Here is a 13752-nt window from a genome sequence, read left to right as displayed (position 1 = left end):
GTAGCCTAGTGGAAAGAACATGGGCCGGAGAGTCAGAGGACCAGGACTTTAATCCTGGTTCCACCACTTACTTGCTGTGTGACCTTGGGCAAATCACGTAACTTCTCTATGCCTCACTTCCATCATATGCAAAATGGGAATTCAAAAACCTGTTTGTCTTCCTACTTAGACTGTGAGCCCTTTGTGGAAACTGATTATCTGTATCTACGCCAGTGCTTAGTATGGTGTGTGACACATAGTTAGTGTTTAACACTTGAGAAGCAACATGGCATAATAGATAGAGCACGGACCTGGGACTCAGAAGGTCTTGGGTTCTAATCCCAGCTCTGCCACTTGTCTGTTTGATCTTGGGCAAGTCATTTCACTTCTCTGTGTCTCAGTTACCTCATCTGTAAAATCGGAATTGAGACTGTGAGCCCCACATGGGACAGGGACTGGGTCCCACCTGATTTGCTTGTATTCAACCCAGCGCTTAGTATAGTGCCTGGCACATAGTAAGTGCTTAACAAGTGCCATAATTCTTAAAAAATGCCACAGTTCTTGTGGGGAGAAAGGCAGCTTGAAAATTAGCATGCTCCTCAGGAAATTTGGAGTGAGAGTTTCCTTGACCCAGCCAGTCTACAAACCCCCAACTACAAACTAACCCCCTAACTACAAACCCCCAAAACAGCCCCAAGGAAGTCCAATTGCAACCCCAGACCTGGAGGGTTGGATAGAACTGCCCCATCCCATCATCGCAGTGAGCTAACAATGTCTTTCTCATAACAGAGAGATTAAATCCACTCTACCCCCTCAAGGGTAAACTGTGATGAAGGATTCAAAGGGAAGGAAAAGGAGTTTGAGAAGCTGTGAGCCTTTTAGAGATCCAGATGAAAGTTATTAGCAATAGATGGGATACTCTGTTGTAATTATGAGCATTTCAGAGTAACTCCGAAAGGATATGGAGATGTCGAACTGATTCTGGATCTCTTGGAAGTCTTTGGAATGACTTGAACTTTAGAGGAGTCTTGGGGCTCATTTAGTGCCTCCTATCCTTCCATCCCAGATCCCCTGAACCTGGAATGAATCTAGGGCAGGACCTCTAGAACAGCTGCTAGGTGCCTGGCCCTGTGATGATCTCAGTCTGACCTCAGTGCCCGTTTTGGTGCTTTCTGTTGGAGGTACAGAGTGCGCTCATCACAGTTCTCTGATGCTGACATTCAGTTTCCCACAGTTACCTAATGCTGACTTTTGGGTAGCTACAGTTCAATGACCCTAACTTTTCATTCATTCATTCAATAGTATTTATTGAGTGCTTACTATGTGCAGAGCACTGTACTAAGCACTTGGAATGTACAAATTGGTAACAGAGACAGTCCCTGCCCTCTGATGGGCTTACAGTCTAATCGGGGGAGACAGACAAGAACAATGGCAATAACCTTTGGGTCCTCACAGTTCACCGATGTTGACCTTCAACTCCCCATACTTCACTGATGCTAATAATGGGATTCCTACATTTCCCCGATTCTGACTTTCTGATCTCCACAGTTCCCTGATGCAAGTTTTCAGGTTCATGCTGACCTTTGGATCCCACAGTTCACTGATTCTGACCTGTGGACTCCTTCAGCTTCCCATTTCTGACCTTCAGGTCTCCCAAGTTCCCTGATGCAAACTTTGGGTAACCACATTTCCCTGATACTTATCTTTGTAATTCTTCAGTTCCCCAATTTTGAACTTTGGGTCTCTGCAGTTCCTTGATGCAGATTTTCAGGTCCCCACAGTTGACTGATTCTGTTATTCAAATCCCCACAGTTCCAAAGTGCCATCCTTTGTATACCCACAGCTCTCCATTACTTATCTCTGGGTCTTATATTCCCTGCCTGAAAATATATTTCTAGTCTTATATATTGGAGACCTACCAGTATCTTCACCATCTTCTATAAGCTTGCTCATATCACTGCTGTCAAGAAAAAACATGTAAATGAGGGAATACTATCTGTGTATCTTCCTCCCCACACATTCTCCTTTTTTATGCCCCTCCATCCACTCTCTTCATTCTGCCCAAACCAGGTGGTCCCACTACTGAAAGGTTTTTCCATGATGAGCTGTTCTTTCCAGATGAGGTAAGATTAGGATGCTAAAGTGTCCTTTTCAGGGAGGAGAGAGAACTTGAGGTGTGAGACCGAGAAGCCACAACATTTCCTGGTTGGTTTTATTTCTTTGCATCTTCTTCAAATACCAAGGAAAACTACATATTTCTTTCTTTCCAAATATTAAGGCAAACTCCCTTGCTCCCTTCTTCAGAGGATATTGATGCTTCAGGAAGGGAGTTGCTGTTTCCCAGGAAACCTGCCTTTTAACACAAGTCACCTTGCCCACAAGGAGGCTCACAGATGTCCCTTGAATACTTGGAAGGTTTCCACCTTTTCCCCGCAACCCTAGCGAGGTTCAGAAGGATTCTTTAGTGCTCTCTGGAAACTATGTGAGTGTACTGAAGCAGACCCTGGAGCATGTGGGAACTATTCATCTGGGTTCCCAGATAGCTGAGCTCCCCCAGTCCACAGAAAGGTGCTGACAGGCCTCTACGAGCTGCTTTTTTGAGAAGTTAGCCCCCCAGCTGAAGAGCTGTGCAGGTGCCTGAGCCCTTGATGAATGTTGGCCATTTGCCTGGCAGTCTGCATGAGAATGGGGTTGGTTGTGGAAGGGTTTTCCCGGTTGTCCTGTCTGTTTATGTGTTCTCCTTGACCGTGAGCCAGAAGGGAGCAAGGTCTACGCATGCCTTTTTAGAGGAGGATTACAGTAGTGAGGTTGACCATCTACGCCGCTGATGTACTGCCCTCCTGAGACTGGGCCAGAGACAATGTGTGTGCTAGATTGTAAGCGGTTTGAGGGCAGGGATCATGTTTACTAGTCCTATTGTACTCTCTCAAGTGTTTAGCAGGGTGCTCGGCTCAGAGTGAGCACTAAGTGAATACAATTTGATTGATGGATGAATTAGAAGTTCTGAGAGGTTATGGAGCTTCAAATGAACATTTGGATTTTGCCTAGCACTCTGATAATAGAAGCAGCGTGGTTTTGTGGATAGAGCACGAACCTGGGAATCAGAAGGTCATGGGTTCTAATCCTGGCTCTGCCACTTGTCTGCAGCATGACCTTGGGCAAGTCACTTCACTTCTCTGTGCCTCAGTTACCTCATCTGTAAAATGGTGATTGATACTGTGATCCCCACCTGGGACAGGGACTGTGTTCAACTCGATTTGCTTGTATCCACCCCAGTGCTTAGTACAGTGCCTGCCACATAGTGAGTGCTTAACAAATACCATTATTGTTATTCAGAAACAGCCCCAAAATGTTTCAGGGTATGCTGTAATACAGCTAGAAAGTGGCCTGATTGTCTTCCCCACAGCAGTTTACCCCAAATTCTCTAGGAGATCAGGCAAACAATGAAGCAACTCCCATCCTCTTCTTCAGTGTCCATAACAATATAGAAAAAAGAACTTCCTTCACTCAAACAAGCAATAATATTGACTGAGCACCTACTATGAGCAGAGCACTGTATATAAAGTTTTGGGAGAGTATCTACAAAATCTATTATGTGGTACTCTCCCAAGAGCTTAGTACCGTGCTCTACACTTAGTACATTCAGTTTGATTGATTTGTTCATTCCACTTGGCTCTGGCCTGAGGATCCCAAAATCCAGTCACTTAGACCAGGGTCAAGGGAGTCATTTGCAAGCTCTTCTTCGTGTAGATTTTGTCAGACCACCTGTCCCTCTAACTTCAAAATGTTTATAGAACTCTTTGAAAGGCTGACCCATAGAATGAGACTGTTTATAGTCGATGGCAGTGGGAAGGTCCTCTTGACATGTGGTGACCAGGAAGCAGAGACTTCGGGAAAGCTGTGATGTTAAGGCAGAGAATCAAAATAGTACCAGGCCCCGTGAATTACAAATGCAGTAGCAAACCAAAGAACAGACAGTGGGTGCACAAGGAGAATGAAGACAGTTGGTCATGGATGAATGATTTCAGCCTCAATAATATGCATGGATAAATGTCTGAGCTCCATGGTCAACTGACATGTGCTCTTTCTCTGCAAAGACTCTCTCTCACCCCCCCCCATCCTCCCACCACAGCACCCACATATGCATGCACAAGCCTCTGAAATGAGCACCCCCAGGAGAGAATGACTAAGAGTGAATTCTCAGACAGGAGATCACTCTCCTCATCTTCAAAGCCTCATTAATAGCACATCTCCAAGAGGACTTCCCCAATTAAGCCTTCATTTCCTCTTCTCTCACTCTCTTTTTTGTCATCTTTGCCCTTGGATTTACACCCTCATTTCACCCCTCCCTCAGCCCCACAGTACCTATGTACATATCGATGATATATTTGTTCATATTAATATCTATCTCCCTCTCTAGACTGTAAGTTCCTTATGGACAGGGAATGTGTCTACCAACTCTGTTATCTCACTTATACTCTCCAAAATGTTAATAAAGTGCTTTGCCCACAGTATATGCTCAATAATTGAATATTCAATTGCATTGAATGCTTTGTGTCCCTTGTTATAAAGGCTCGCACAGGTCAGTGAACTGAATTACAACTGCTCACTTGAATCCCTTTTCCTCACCAAATAATCTGTGAACTAGAAAGGCTTTCCACAAACAGCATTTTATCCCATGGCATATGTGCAGTGATCCTTAAGCCAAGACTGAGTGAGGCAGCGTGAATAAGGGAACAACTCATAGTTAGTCCATCGCAAGTGGAAATAGTCACTGACCCACTCACCCAAGATAATGAATAATTTTGTCCCTTTGGAATTTATTTTAAAAATCATTTCCTATTCTCCCCACCCTACCATTTTGGACAGGAGTTGTTGAATGGAAAGTGTATATGGGACAGAGAGTCTGGCAACCTGAGTTTAGTCCCATTTCCACTATTGGCCTGCTGTGTGACCTTGGACAAGTCACTTAGCTTTTCTGGGCCTCATTTCCTCATTAGAATCAGTGTGGCCTAGTGGAAAGAGTCTGGGCCTGGGAGTTAGAGGACCTAGTTTCTAATCCTGGCTCTGCCATGTGACTGCTGTGTGACCTTGGGGAAGTCACATAAATTCTCTGGGCCCTAGTTACCTGATCCATAAAATTGGGATTAAATTCTTCATATGGGATAGGGACTGTGTCCAACCTGATTAACTTGTATCTACTCCAGTGATTAGAATAGTGCTTGGACAAGGAACATGTCTACCAACTCTGTTGTATTGGACTCTCCCTAATGGTTTGTACAGTGCTCTGCACACAGTAAGTGCTCAAATACAATACAGTTGATTGGTAACGGGCTGGGGGAGGGAGCACACAGAGAAGGGACTTTGAAATGTTGTCTCCTTGGCTTCCAAATCTTCTCAGCTGTGAACCGGCCTCCCGGCCTCTTTCTCATTTGGAATCTGATTCTCAAGCAAGGGAATGCTCCAATCTCTACCTGCATGCCAGGACTCTGGCCCACTCCCCACTGGGTCCCTCCTTGCGGAACAAGTCAACCACCTTCCCACCCACCCATTCCCCCTGGGTGCCCTGGCCCACTACCCTCTCCTTCACCACTGACATCTTTGGAACCTCTGCTGCGGTGCAAAAATGGCTAAACTGAAACCCTCTCAGGTTCTTGTTCTCCCACAGAAATCTGGGCCAATGGGAGGAGTGTGGCAGGGGGGAGGGTCGGGGTCTCTCGAGCAGCTGCGGCAAACAGGAAATGCTTCCAAGGGTGTGGCTCCATCACAGACTTGGCACGGCTGAAAAGCAGCTTGACCTAGTGGATAGACCAAGGGCCTGGGAGACAGAGGACCCGGGTTCTAATCCCAGCTCTGCCACCTGTCTGCAGTGTGACCTCTGGCAAGTAACTTAACTTCTCTGGGCCTCAGTTTCCTCAGAGGTAAAATAGGGATTAAGACTGTGAGCCCTATGTGGGACAAGGAATGTGTCCAACCCAATTATCTCACATCTACCCTAATGTTTAGTATAGTGCCTGGCACATAGTAAGTGCTTAACAAATATGATTATCATTACTATTATTAGTGTTATTTATATTAGTATCATTATCTAAATTGGGGGCCTAAAATGGATTATGAGTTCTATATGAGGCAAGGACTGTGACTGATCTGATAACCATTTTATTTGCCCGAGTGCTTAGCACATATTAAGCGCTTAACAAATCACATTTCTATTATTATTTAAAATATGAATATAATATTAATAATAACTTCCATATGGTCAGGTAATATATTTTGTGCTATTGTTGTTTTTTTCCCATGCTCTTAGTACAGTGAAATACACTCAATCAGCACACAATAGAAATAATTACTATGGCTATCTCAGTAAAAAATAAAATTTGCTGATTTCATTAGTTGTTTTCACGCACCATGATGCCTTCTTGTGATGTTTGACAGTTTTATGGACACCTCTTTGGAGGCTAGTCCATTTGGAGCACTTCCAAGTGGAGATATTTGGGAATATTGCAGTGGTTAGTGCCAAGGTATATTGGGAATCAAGAATTGGATCTTCCATAAACAGACTACCTGCTATAATCAAGAATTGGATCTGCCATAAACAGACTACCTGTTATTACTCTACGATAAGACAGTGATACCCAGACTTTAAGGATATTGATCAGGGATGAATCTTTCCACAAACTAGAGTGCCAGTTTTCATCTTTTCCATAAAAAAGAAAAGAAACAAAACAAATTTACATTAGTCTGGGAGAAAATCCAGAGTGTCTCTAAGCAGAAAGGAATTTGTATACATTTCTGGTTTGGGGAAAAATGTCCAATATTCTTACCTTTGGGGAATATACACACAGTCAAGAGGGTAGTTTCCCCAGGCAGTTATGATGCGTATTGCATAAATCATCTTGCAAACTTTACCCAAGAGCTTCCCTGCCCCCCTACCACACACGTGCATATATATACATATATACACATATGTGGGCTTTTGCTCTCTCCCTCCCTCTGTCTCCCTCTCTGTGCCTCTTTCTTTCCCTCTCTTCTTCTCTCCCTTTCAGCACTAAGTTTGCTCAGCATCAAGTACGTAAACATTTTTTCCAAGAGACAAAGGAAATCCTATCCAAATTGCTTACTTGTGTTTTTGAGTTGGTTCTTAAAAAAACAAACCTTCAACTGAGGTCTGTCTGTCCGTCCACTTCGTCGTCCAGGGTAGGCTCACATAATTTCCTAATCAATATAAAAGATGAGAGACTAGCTGAATGTCACATTCTTGCCCTATGGAGTTTAAGGTGCTGAATTTTGTCAGTTCTGAGCTGCTGTTTATCATGGATGCTTCTGTTTTAGACAGAGGCCCTGATGTTGCAGCCCTTACTCAGGAAAACCTACTATTGAAGTAAAGCAGAGCAGAGTATTTTCCCATTATTAACCCCAGTAACGGTTGCTGGCATCGTAGTCCGATCTAGATTGGACATATGGCTTTTGGAATGTCAACTTTTTTTTGAACTTTTAATTATCCATCTGTTTGAAAATGGAAGCTCTGGTTATTGTGTGATAAAACCCTATTTCTAAAATGCATCAGGAGTGAAAGAAGCCTACCATATGCTTACAGACAGATCTGACTGGTTATATTTCTTCCATCTCAATAGAGTTCAAAATTTTAGGGAACTTGGACATTCCTCTCTCCAACTTCATTTTCTACCAAAGCAAAACAAAGTCAACACAAAACCCTGATCTTATATAGTATAGCAAAATAGTGATGTTAAAATTCTTCTCTTTTTCCACCCCAAAACATTTTAATATGATTCCTCCCTGTATGTTGTTCGGTTGAATTGTCAACTCTTTAAATAATAATAATAAAAAATAATGTGTAGTATTTGTTAAGTACTTACTGTATGTCGAGCACCGTTCTAAGCACTGAGGTAGCTACAAGATAATCAGGTCCCACATGGGGCTCACAGTCTAAGTAGAAGGGAGAACAGGTTTTAAATCTCCATTTTTGAGGTGAGGGAACTAAGGCACAGAGAAGTTGTCACTTGCTCAAGATCACACAGCAGGTATGCGACAGAACCAGTATTAGTACCCAGGTCCTCTGACTCCCAAGTTCAAGCTCTTTCCATTAGGCCACGCTGCTTCTCATATACTTTAAAGTATAAGTTCCTAATGGACAGGGACCATATATCCTTCAAACACATTCACTCCCCTCTCAGGATCACATCTGGAGAGTTTCCAGTACTCTACCAGTCTCAACTACAGGATGGAGAGTCAAGCAGAGGCATATCCCTTCCATTCCTAGCTTAGGCAGTGGCTAGTGAGCGGAAGGCAATCTGCTACAAACTCCCCTGTGCTGGGCAACTGCGACATGGGAGAGTCGAGGGCGAAGACTCAGGTTGACTGCGTGGAAAGAGGTAGTGGTAAACCATTTCTGGATTTTTACCAAGAAAACTCTATGGATACACTACCAGAACTTTTACAGATGGAGGTGAGAGTTCTGGGAGAGATGTGTCTGTGGTGTCGCTATGGGTCGGGGGTGACTCGACGGCATAAGAGAAAACAAGACAAGACATATTCGCCCACAGGTTAAATTCACAATTAATGGCATTTCTTTCTAGAAAGGACAACAATTCCATATGATAATAATAGTAATAATAATAATTGTATTTAATAATTAATGATAATTATGGTATTTGTTAAGTGCTTAGTATGTGCCAACCACTGTACTAAGTGCTGGGGTAGATACAAGGTAATCAGGTTATCCCATGTGGGGCTCAGTCTTAACCCCCATTTTTGTAGATGAGGTAACCGAGGGATAGAGAGGTTAAGTGGCTTGCCCAAGGTCACAGAGCAGACAAGTGGCAGAGTTGGGATTAGAACCCACGACCTCTGACTCCCAAGCCCGGGCTCTTTCCACTGAGTCACGCTGCAATTACTGTGTGCCAGGCACTGTACTAAGCACTGGGGTAGATGCAAGATAATCATGTTGAACACATCCATGTCCCACATGGGGCTCACAGTATTAATTCCCTATGTGCAGATGAGAGAACTGAGGCACAGAGAAGAGATGTGGCTTGCCCAAAGACACACAGTAGACAAGAGGCAGAGCCTGGATTAGAATCCAGATCTTTCTGACTCCCCAGCCTTTGCTCTCTCCACTAGGTCACACTGCTTCTGTATAGTCATAAAGAGAAAGTGTTGGTATTTGTTAAGCGCTTACTATGTGCCGAGCACTGTTCTAAGCTGCTGGGGTAGACACAGGGGAATCAGGTTGTCCCACGTGGGGCTCACAGTCTTAATCCCCATTTTACAGATGAGGGAACTGAGGCACCGAGAAGTTAAGTGACTTGCCCAAAGTCACACAGCTGACAAGTGGCCGAGCCGGGATTCCCTGCGGCTTCTCTTGTTCTTTCCCAAGCTCTTAGTCCTGTTCATTGTACCACTCAATAAATAACATTTCTCGTACTTTCCTTTCCTCTCCATCCAAACAGCTACCGTGATAATCCTAGCACTTAACCTACCCCACCTGGATAGAGAAGTAGTGTGGAGTACTGGAAAGAGCACAGGCTTGGCAGTCAGAGGTCATGAATTTTAATCCTGGCTCCACCACTTTCTAGCTGTGTGACTTCTCGGTGCCTCAGTTACCTCATCTGTAAAATGGGGATTAAGCCTGTGAGCCCCATGTGGGACAATCTGATTACCCCAGTGCTTAGAACAGTGCTAGGCATATAGTAAGCACTTAAAAATACCATTATTATTATTATTATTACTTTATATGCTTCCTTACTGACCTCCCTGCCTCCTGTCTCTACCCATTCCACTCCAAACTGCCTCCTGGATCATTTTTCTACCAAAACATTCAGGACATGTTTCCCCGCCCCTCCAGAACCTCCAGTGGTTGTCCAAACACCTCTGCATCAAACAGAAACTCCTTACCATCGCCTTTAAAGCACTCGATTACCTTGCCCCCTCTAACCTTACTTCACTGCTCTCCTATTACAACCCAGCCCACACACTTCGCTCCTTTAATGCCAACCTCCTCGTTTTACCTGTGTCTCATTTATCTCACTGCCAACTCCTCATACATATCCTGCCTCTGGCCTGGAATGCCTACCCTCTTATACAACAATCACTCTCCCCTCCTTCAAAGCTTTATTGAAGGCATATCTCCTCCAAGAGCCCTTCTATGACTAAGCCCTCATTTCCTCTTCTCCCACTCCCTTCTGTGTCACTCTTGAACTTGAACTTGCTCTCTTTATTCACCCCTCCCTCAGCTCCCCAACACTTATGTACATATCCATAATTCATTTATTTGTATCAGTCTATCTCCCCCACCAGACTGTGAGCTCAATTATGGGCAGGGAATATGTCTACCAACTCTATTATATTGTATTCTCCCATTAACTTAATACAGTGCTCTGAACACAGTAAGCACTCAATAAATATCATTGCTTAACTGACTGATTCCTCTAACACAGTATTATGTATTCAAGTGCTTGTAAATAGTAGTTATTGATTATTGTTTTTCCATTTCTCTGATTTTCCCTTGATCCTCATTGATTCAATCATATTTATAAGCACTGCACTAAGTGCTTGGGAAAGTACAATGCAAGAATAAAGAGTGACAAACCCTGGCCACAACAAGCTCATGGTCTAGAGCTGATATATAGCTGATCTGATATATAGAGCTGATCTAATATATGGACCATTACTGTCATATTCACCTAAGGAAGATCAAGTTCTAGAAAGGCAGAAAACAATAAAAGTGTTTTTAAGTGCTTACTTTGTGCCGAGCACTGTGGTAGATATAAGAGAATTAGGTCAGACACACTCCCTGTCTCATAAAGGGCTGACAGTATAAGGTGGAGGGAGAAGAGATATTTAAGTCTCCATTTAATAGATGAAGAAAGGGAGGCACAAAGAACTTTAGTGACTTGCCTAAGGTCACATTGCTGACAAATAGCCAGAGCAGGAATTAGAACCCAGGTCCTCTGATTCCCAGATCTGTGCTTTTTTCCACTAGGCTACATTGTTTCCCTACAGCTGTGCCTTCCTGATTTGGATTTTTGATAGAGATTTCTTTGGTCCTGATTCCTCTCTCAGAAAGAGCCCTAACAAGGGATGGCCCTTTTACCAGTTACAGAGAAAAAGACTTAGCAGGGGAAACTGAACTGTACCAGTGCAGAAGACAGGGTTGAAGACAACAAAAGACAGCTGGGGAAAGGGAGGCTATGGACTCAACAAAATTACCAACTGTCTGTAATTTCACAGACAGCTCTTGGAAGCAAGCTAGAAATTGATAGAATCCATAATAATAATAATTATGGCATTTGTTAAGCACTTACTATGTGCCGAGCACTGTTCTAAGCCCGGAGTAGAGACAAGATAATCAGGTTGTCCCACGTGGGGCTCACAGTCTTAATCCCCATTTTACAGATGAGGTAACTGAGGCACAGAGGAGTGAAGTGGCTTGTCCAAGGTCACACAGCAGACAAGTGGCAAAGCTGGGATTAGAACCCACGTCCTCTGACTCCCAAACCCATGCTCTTTCCATTGAGCCACACTACTTATTCTGATGTCTGTAAATAGAGGTGGCAAGTACCCACCCTGAGGAAAACAACAGGGGCAAGCCTGGGGGTGGCCTTGCCCATCCCATCCCATCTCTGCCACAGTCTCCTTAATTTAAAGCTCACTGTGGGCAGGGAATGTGTCTGGCAACTGTTATACTGTACCCTCCCAAAGGCTTAGCACGGAGTCCTTCACACAATAAGTGCTCAGTAAATATGATTGATGGTTTGAAATGGAAGGACCCTGGATGTCAAGTTTGCCGACTGCTACCAATAATTTTTGCACACAGCCATTGACTGTTCCCCAGTGCTTTGAATCTGTCAGTAAAGTCAGACATTTTTATTCATACTGTTTGTAAAAATTACCCTCAACAATTAGTAACCCTGAGACAGAGAGAGACTGAGAAATGCAAACACTCTCCTTGCCTTTGTGATTCTATTGTATCTGTAGGAGAGAAAATCAGTGGTGACTAGCTTCTAATATTGAATGTTATTAAAAGGAGCTTCGAAAACCCCAATAGGGAACATAAATTCATTTATTTTTATGGGTAAAAGGAGGTTTATTCCCATGTTAACAGATATAATTTTCTTGCACATCTGTTTCTGTAAGGAAAATCCCATCTACCTAGTGAATATATAACCTATAAATTAGGAGGTTTGAATTGGGTGTGTATATATTTCACAAGCTGACTTTTGCTCATATGGTCTGTGAGAACATTGCAAAATGCCTATATCACGTTTTTCACTTTAATGATTAGAGATTAGGACCTCTAAAAGCACTATTGATATTAAGGTTGTTTTGTCTTATGTTTATAGAATTAACGAGATCCAACTCTTAATTTTAATGCCTTGTGCCATTCCTTAGCCATGAATTGCCAGCATGTGGAATGATGCCAAACTCCCAATGCTTGCTATTAACGAAGCGGCATGCTGAATACGCTCTAGATTTTAACCCAAAAAGTCCTGTTATTTAAAGATCTTCCCTACTAGTTAAACACGGGCGGGGGAAAGTTCAAAGAGGCAAGTCAATTATGGCACATGAATCATGCCTCCTTGTTCTGGCTGTGTTTTGGAGTAAAAGCATTTGCATTGTGTATGACAACAGCTCTCCCTTGGGAAGCAAAGGGCAGCTCTGGAAATTACAGATACCAGGTTTCTCTAACTGGGCCGTGTTCTCACAAGGGAAATGTATCCAGGGCCCATGAATAGTTCAGGCTGTCAGCAGCAGGAGAGCTGTGAAATGACTATGTCTTGGTTTGCTTGAATGTTTCAAGGCCTGTGTCTTCTAGGGTTCTTTTTGTGCTGCTCTTCATTTGAGCCCAAAGTCAGACATTTCTAAAAGAATGCCATTCCCACCAATCAAATTGGACTCGAGTTCTAACCTCAGTAATCATTTAGTGCGTACTGGTATTATTATTAAGCTCCACAACTACCATGGATTTTCTTTATAACTCTGCCTGAAATATGTGACTCCTATGAGTAGCCATTTTGACAATGGAGAGAATTATCTCAGCTTTCTTTACCCAGGGGTTGTAAGAGATGACCAACACAAACAATATTATTTGAAGCCCTTACAGCAGTAGATTATCTTGAATCTCCCCTAGTCTTTAATACAGTAGCAGTAGTAACATTTTCTTAAAAAAAAAATTGATAGAGATGAGACGATGTACTAAATATGGAAAAGACATGATCGTTGTCCTCAAGAAAGTTGCATTCTAGTGATTTGCAGATTTTTCAGATAATAATGACAGCTATTAAGCACATTCTCTGTGGATATTTTATAAACTATGATTTTAGTGTTGAAACAATATCAGTAAATCTCATTCTCAGGAGAGCAAGAGCAAATGAACAAACATTTTGGGGAAGTAATGAAATAGTTTATGTGGGAGTGGCAGCAATGTCTTAATGTGCAAATTGGTTCTCCCTAATCAACTGTTTTAGAAAAAGTGTTTCTGGAAATAATGGTGTAACTTGACATGATGAGGGGAAGTTTCTGGATGAACATTTGTTTGTTGTGAGGTTGACAGTTGTAATTGAATTCTGGAATCCCTTGCAAGCTTCCACACCACTAACTGGAGAAAGGAGACATCTTAGACTCAACGTTCAGTATTCTGGGAATCCTGGTCCTGATGCTACTGGTTGATTCAGATGACTCCTTTGTGTTATCTCTCTAAGTGGGATTTGGGTCACCATTAAGCATCATCCAGACATCTGCTGCCATGTTCTT

At 42.9% G+C, this 13752-nt stretch overlaps 1 non-coding gene across 1 annotated transcript; it reads left to right on the top strand.

Annotated features, from left to right (window-relative positions):
• The first annotated feature begins 8164 nt into the window (after positions 1–8164).
• Positions 8165–8302, top strand: LOC114813967. Its single transcript, XR_003761711.1, has one exon. It is a non-coding gene; the product is annotated as a small nucleolar RNA SNORA7 (small nucleolar RNA).
• The last annotated feature ends 5450 nt before the right edge of the window (positions 8303–13752 follow it).

Source organism: Ornithorhynchus anatinus, chromosome 8, assembly GCF_004115215.2.
Source record: "Ornithorhynchus anatinus isolate Pmale09 chromosome 8, mOrnAna1.pri.v4, whole genome shotgun sequence".
NCBI lineage: Eukaryota > Metazoa > Chordata > Mammalia > Monotremata > Ornithorhynchidae > Ornithorhynchus > Ornithorhynchus anatinus.
The sequence above is the reverse complement of the archived record's forward strand: the minus strand, read 5'-3'. Positions and strand labels throughout refer to the sequence as shown.